We start from the raw sequence: 7,471 nt of genomic DNA, 5'->3' as shown, positions 1-7,471 counted from the left end.
TTTAGGTAGGCCAAGGCCCCCTCCCCCCTCCCCGTTGCCCATTCCTTCAGGGATGGGGCTGAGCCCTCGTGGTCAGGAGGTTCCTCCTTGAGTCTGCCCAGCGTCCTTCGTGTTGCTGTTCCATTTGCTGTGCCATCGCCCTCGTGAGAGCTGCCTTTATTGGGGAGGGGCATCCTTAGCTTAGCGGGGATTTCTGTATCTCATTTGTTGAAAGCAGAGCTGAAAACAGCTGGGTAAGAACGGGTTGGAGGGGGTCCTCCAAGCTTTGTGAAGGTGTTCAGGAAGAAAACCTGGAGGGATGGGGTCAGGGCGTGGCTCCAGTGAACAGAGGGCTGAAATCTGACCCAGCTTTCCTTCCATAAGTGAAGCATCCACCAGATTCATAAATATTTCTCTGGGTCTCTGCCTCAGTTTCTCCACCATCCTCAGGGGATTTTTTTTTTTTTTTAATCTCCTCCCTTTGTCTTCTCTATTCATGTCCTTTCTATGCCGGACGAAGATGACACAGAGTAAATCAGCTCCGGGCCCTGCCCATGAGCAGCAGGCAGGCACTGGTACCACCAGCTCCAGTGTGGAGTGAACAGTGCCACGGAAGAAGGTGACAAAGGGAGCTCAGAGGAGAGAGAAGAATTGGGGCTTCCTGGAGGAATCTGGGAGGCAGAGGAGGAGGCCCTGGAAGGACCTTCCTGGGTAACAAGGAAGGGGTGTTAGGAGAGCAATCCAGGCAGAGGGAACAGCATAGCCAAAGGCCGGGAGGTGGGAGAGAGGCTGGCACAATCAGGAACCGGGGTCTAGTTCCCAGGACGCCGGGTGGCTGTGCAGGCGGAAAGGGAGGGAAACCTGGGAGGTCCACAGTGGCCAGATGGTAACAGGCAGGGCATGCAGAGTGCTTGATCTTATCCCGAGAGCACTGGGGAACCATTGAGGGTTTAAACAAATGAGGAATCTGGTTTGCTTTGCTCGTTAGAATGATCACTTGGGGAACATATGGACAGGGGATGAGGGGCAGAGCTGGCAGCTCTGTGGTCCCCGACAAGGGCAGTGGCTTCTAGCCGTGTTCAGAGGGGAGACTGGAGGTGATCTCACGGGGGCGGCTGTAGGTGGGATGGGTGGTTGCTGGTGACCCAAGGTCAGGACCCAGGATGAGTCCAGGCACAGTCTCCTCCTCCCACCCTGAACCCCCAGGGGCTCCCAGGCCTCCGGGAGCATGCCTCAGTTTGCTGTAATGGTGCTCTCTGCCTGGCCTTACCCACCTCTATGGCCTCAGCCCTCCTACCCCCCTACGTGCGCCTGTGCTCTAGCCTAACTGGTGTCTCCGTTGGTCCTGAGCTCACATGAACCACTCAAACATCCAAGCCTTTAGATGGTTAATTACTGTCCCCCAATCCTCCCACCTCTTCAGTGAAGGCGGCCCCGCCTGCCTCAGCTCCCCTGTCCCCACTATCCACCTTTCCACCCTTCCTCTATATCCTTCGTTTAAAGGCCTGGACGGACCACGTCATCAGCACAAACAGCTAAACAGCACTTAAAGATCCTTAAATTAGAGAACTGCAGACTTCGCCGGGTCAGGGCGGAGAGCTGGCGGCTCCCATCCTCTAGGGGCTCCGACGGGACCAGGCCCGGTGAACGGTCTCGTCTGCAGCTATCTTGCCTCGGCCAATGGAGCTGTCGTTATTGCTCCAAATTAGGCACCAATTTGCCCGTGTAATTGTTTGCTAATTGGCATGAAATCCTAATGTAATTAGTTGGGCCCCTTATCGGGGAGCCTGGGGAGCCAGAGGCGGTGGGGGGCCGCTGGAGCCAAGGGGGTCTAGGAGGCTGGGGAAATGTTCTGAGAGAGGAGGCCCTGGGTTGCCACCAGGGCTGAGATAAGGACCTGATAGAAATCGCAGGATCTCACCGTTGAAAGGGCCTTTGGAGAGGCCAGCACTTGCTGCCTATCTTACAGATGGGGAAACTGAGGACAGGTTGGGAGAGGAAACTCCTGGGAGCTGGTGGCAGAGCTGGACCAGATATCCAGGTCACCTGTCTACATTGACCACAGCTGTAGCCTGGCTGTGGGTCAGGATGGCATTGCCCATGCTGTCTGGCCTCCATTTCAAAAAAAAAAAAAAAAAAAAGTGCCCCTTTGCGGAGGGTGGGGGGTGGAAAGTGAGTGAGGCTGTGGATACCAGTCTACCTTTTGAGTAGGAGACCCAATGGGTAGAGGCCTAGGAAGGATGTCACATGGTTAAAGTCGGAGGAGCAATGGCAGACAAGAGGCTCTGGCCCCTCCCTGGGGAATGACCTGGGTGTTGAGAGGAAAGATGGGGGTGGCTAGAAATCCTGACTTGCCTCCTACTAGCAGATCCCCCCCCCCAAAGTTCTCCCAGACTTTGTGCCTCTTTTCCATCTCTCCAGAAAGTGTCTGGCAAAGGTGCTGGAACCAGTTCATACCAGTTTATGAGAGCCGATTGTTACATGTTCAGGAATCTGCCAGCCAATTGACTTCACGTTGGTTGTCTAAATTGGCCATCGCGGGAGGATTTACGCCAGCGAAATTGGCAACTGCTACAGATCAAGGCTATGCCTCCCCACTTCCTCCCCAGAGCCAGCTGTGAAACAGTTAATAACACACGAACAACATCATCGGAAATGTGATGAAAGAGCCTCAGAAATTCTGATCCTGTTAGGGCTGGAAAGGTCCTGCTAGGATGTTGTCCCTCCAGATCCCACGCAGGGGGAAATGGAAGCTCAGAGGCCATCTAGGAAGTCTGTGGTCCTCCAGACTCTCAGTCCAGATTCCCCTGTTCCTCAGGACTAATTCCTGCTCTGGGGGCTGCAGAGTTACTTGAGGGAAAGAAGCACTAAAGGGGGACAGGTTGGCTCTGATGGCCAGGACAGGGGCAGAGGCTGCTCAGGGGACTTCCTTGTAGAAAGGGGCTCCTGTCTGCAACCTAGCCTGTTACCCTGGCTCTCTCCCAGGCAGCAGGGTAGACTGGCAAGGGCAGAGAGGCTGTGGCCCCAGGAGGATGGGAAGGAGGGGAAGCTAGGACCAGGACCATTCTAGGGGTGCCGTTTTGGTCACATGCTCCACATCCCTGCTCCCCACCCTAGCAGCCATTCTCCCCAGAACTGACTCTCACACCTTGGGCTGCCTCCCCATTCTCCTCCCTGCCGGCCACACTTAATCTCTCCTACTGCAGCAGCACCCAAGCTTCCCTTCTCTCCAGTCTCGATCTTTACCCACATCTCTCCTGTTTCCTGGTCACTGTCCCTGGATGTCCTGAAGGCACCTCAATGCAGCACGTCCAAAATAGAAATCATCCACTTTCCCACAAGTCTTTCCCCATCTGAGTAAATGGCACACGCCCCCTCAGGACCTTTTGCACTTAACACTTTCCCCCATTCGGGCTGCTCTTCTCCACGCATTCCTCCCCTCCTTCAGGTCTCTGCTTGGATGCTACCGTCTCAGAGAAGCGTTTACCTAAAATCGCCCCCTGTTCTCCTCTACCACTCCTGCCTCCTTACCCAACACTATTTTCCTTCTTTGGACTCCCCAGCACTAACATTCCACACATTTATGCTTTTGTGTCTGCCTCCCCTCCCCCACTAGAAGGTAAACTCCACATGAGCTCAGCAGTTATGTGGTCAGGTTCTAGAAATTCCTTGAGGTCCTAGATTGTATCCGTTTCACTCCCTCAGCGCCACGCACTTTTACGTATTTATTTTTAAGTAGGCTCCACCACCAACGTGGGGCCTGAAGTCATGGCCCTGAGATCAAGAGTCGCAGGCTCGACCGACAGAGCCACCTGGGCACCCCACGGCTAGACCCTTATAGTAAGCTCTCAGTAAATACTTGTTGAATGAATAAATGAACAAGTGAATGAGCTTAGCCCCCTTCTCCAGTCCTGGCTTCCTCAAATCCACCTTCCAGTGGCCCAGCTATTTCTCCCAAACAAATTTGACCGTGATTCTTTCCCGTCCAAAACCCTCCATAGGATTCTGTTGTTTTGAGAATAAAATCTACGTCTGGTTTAGCTTACCAGGCCCACGGTGATGTCTTTCCAGCCTAACCTCCAGCTTCCCATATTCTCCCCTGAAACACACACACGCACACACACACACACACACACACACACACGGCCATGCAGAGAGCCATGCAGATATACTATTTCTGCCTCTGTATGCTGCTCCCTCAGCCCTTAGGTGGTCCTCTACATTCTCTAACTCATTTATTTCTTTTCTTTACTCAGTCAGTAGTGTTTTTGGAGTAGCCCCTTGGTGCCAGGCCCCTGGCTGAGCCTTCCTGAGAGGAGTCAGTCCCTACCCCTTCTCAAAATGCTGTCATTCTTGCGGAGGAGGAGGACTGAAACCATCATCCCATCCCTAGTTCCTAATTTGTTGTCCTCTGGGTATCCTGACAGGGCCTGCCTGTTCCAGCCAGGACCCTGAGGGACCTCCCATGAGAAGGCAGCCCCGGGCTCTCACCTGCCTCTGGCTGCGGGCACCTTACAGCAATGACCAGGAATAACTGTATTTGGGGTCTTTGTGCCCCCACCTCCGCCCCAGCTTCTGGGAGATATGATGCAGGGTGAGGCATCCCTGTCAGGGTCCAACCCAGGGCCTGACAGAGTAAAGGCAACATGAAGTGACTCAGGCTACCCCTTTTCTCTAGGACTTCTGAGCTTTAGCCCTCTTCGCCCCACAGGGCCCCAAACCCAGGGAGGGGTGAGTTTGTTCCAGTGAGTGTGAGAACTTACCTGTGTCTCTGGATGTGTGTGTGTGTGTGTGTGTGTGCGCGCGCGCGCGTGTGTGCATGCGCACATGCTCAGTTCACATGCATGCATTCCCGGGTGCGCACCAGTGGGCCTGACCCCTGAGCTGGGTGACAGCAGCCTGGCCCACGCTCTTGTGTGTGTCAGGTGTGCCTGGGAATGTGCCCCGGTGTATCTGAGTTAGTGTCCATGGGTGCCTCTTAGGAGCTGGTACCTTGTTGGGGCCCCGGCGGCCCTTCCTGCTCTGTAGCTTGAGTCCCCAGTGCAGCCACAAGGCGGTGGCGATCTCTCCGCGGCGCAGGCCCGTTTCCCTGAGACAGATGAGCTGCCCCCAAGCCCTGGCCCTCGGAAGAGCGAGCGTGAAACGGGTGCCGCTCCGCCCCTCCGGCTAATGGCCCATCCTCTCCGGCCATTGCCTCCGGAGAGCCCGTTGAGTACCCGCGGGTCGGTGAGCGGGTCCCCCCTCCCCCCTTCCCGCTGTGGGGGCGCGGCGGGGGAGGGGCGCGCTGGCGGGGGAAGGGGCGCCCCGCTCTCCCCGGGCTCCCCTTCCCCGCTTCCCCCACCCCGGCGCCGGCCCCGCTGCGTGCTCGCGCAGACACCCACTCTCGCCGGCGCCAGCGCTTGCAGACGCACGGTGACACAGACCCCTGGCGCGCAGAAGCACGGGCACACTCGCAGACTCAACGCTGGGACGCGGGGACTCTCAGACACGCGTTCCTATAGACAGATGCCCACACGGACTCACAGGTGCAAACGCGCGTTCACACGTGGCACAGACACACGGACACACCCTCACACCCCTGCGGACGTCCACGCGGTGACACAGGCACCAGCGCCCAAAACTGCGGCCACCCTCGCAGCCACACGCAGGGCCCGGAGCACGGACACACACGCACACCCGGTGGTGCCGACCCGTCCTAAAAATACACACTCCCAGATGCAAGCATCTGCCCACAAGCACACGCACAGACACGCAGACACCCTGCCGTGGCCGTTCTCACGGTGGCAGAGACCCCCGGAGGCTCAGGCACTCGCGCTCCCAGACCACGCCGGGCCTCGAACACGCCTTTCAGAGGCACACTCACTAAACACGCTCACCCAGACACACGCCGCACACGCAGGCGCGACTTGGCGGACCCACCAGCGCCACACACACAATCGCACGACGCAGACGCACTTGGGCCCCAGCTGCCTTTGAAATTCAAATCCGCGCCTCCCTTCCTCAGCTGGCAACCCGAGCCCCCGCACCTCCGCCGCCGCCCTGCTGGTTCAAGCCTCATTACGGCCGCCTGCCCAGAGCGGAAATTAAAATTCATTTCAGGGGAGACCTGGGCAGGGCGGGAGGCGGGGGGGGGGGGGGGGGGGGGGGGGGGGGGCATGCGGTGGCCTCACCCGTAGGGCCCTTTGTGAGTGAGAAGGGGAAAGGAGGGGGTCCTGGGGCACCCTAGGAGAAAGAGCCCTGTGCTTCCTGACATGCGACCTTGACCCCTGGCCGGCAGTTTCAGGGTTCTCTTAGCACGCCCCGCCTCCCCCCCCCCCCCCAAGGCAAACACAGAGCCGGCCAAGATGCCTGGGAGCGCAGAGCATGGCCGAGATCTCAGCCTTTGGGGGAGGAGGAGACTTCCTGGGAAGCATTAGCTTGAAAAGTCCCCAAAGACAAGAATAACAATGTCACACGTACAGCTCTGCGGATACACACTACACAATAATCCACACCCCACATCTAGACACACGTATAGGACATCCAGGGTCACAACCACCGAGAGTCACACACCAAATAGTATTACACACAATGCCCACCGCCCACCCCCCGAATTGAAGGCCTGCCCACAACCCCCAAGTACACACAGGGAAACACATGACAGGCTGGCACGGACACCTACCAAACACTGACACAGACACAGTCACATACAGGCCTGCACATGCCATATGCCCTGACTCACACTGAACCGAAAGGCCCAGACACAGGCCTGGAAACACTTCCCCTACACACACACACACACACACACATGCACGCACGTGCATGCACAGGCTCGGGCACGAACTACAAAGAAACCCCACACACTGGTGGCACACAGACTCCAGCAGTAAACCCAGCCCTGTCAACACGCCCCACATTCACCTAGACACTGAGTGGAGACACAAACCCCAGCGTCAGGCACTTGTGTGCATTATACGCCACACATGTACACAAACAGAAAAATAAACGCACGAGAAACACCACACAGCCTGCATACAAAGACACACACACACGCACGCACACACAGCAGAGATCCCGGAGCCAGGCCCGGGCTTCTGACGTACAAGGCCTAGGCAGACACACACAAAACCTGCGCACAGGCACATCATATACACACACACAGACTCTCCCCCCACGCATTGACGCACACAGCCACCCACACGTGTACCCGAGCTCAGCCCCACTCACTCCCACTCTGACATGCAGAACGCTGGCTGGCGATGCACCCCAGGGCTCCTCCTCTCCAACCACGACACTCAGAGCCTTCTCCCCCGCGGGCCCCTGGCCCCCAAGCCTGGGACCCAGAGAGGTCAGAGTTGTGCCAGGTTTGAATGAGATGGGAGGCCCACCCTCTCGCTCACTCAGCAGTGACAGCTTTACTGCTTTACAGCACGAGGCAGTGTGTGTTCCAGCAAGAGGGTTGTCCTCCTGGGGTGTGTCGGCGAGGAGTGTGGCTGTGCCTGCCAGCAAGGTG

The sequence above is a fragment of the Prionailurus bengalensis genome, chromosome C1, assembly GCF_016509475.1.
Source record: "Prionailurus bengalensis isolate Pbe53 chromosome C1, Fcat_Pben_1.1_paternal_pri, whole genome shotgun sequence".
In the NCBI taxonomy this organism is placed as follows: Eukaryota; Metazoa; Chordata; class Mammalia; order Carnivora; family Felidae; genus Prionailurus; species Prionailurus bengalensis.
This window is presented reverse-complemented; position numbering follows the sequence as displayed.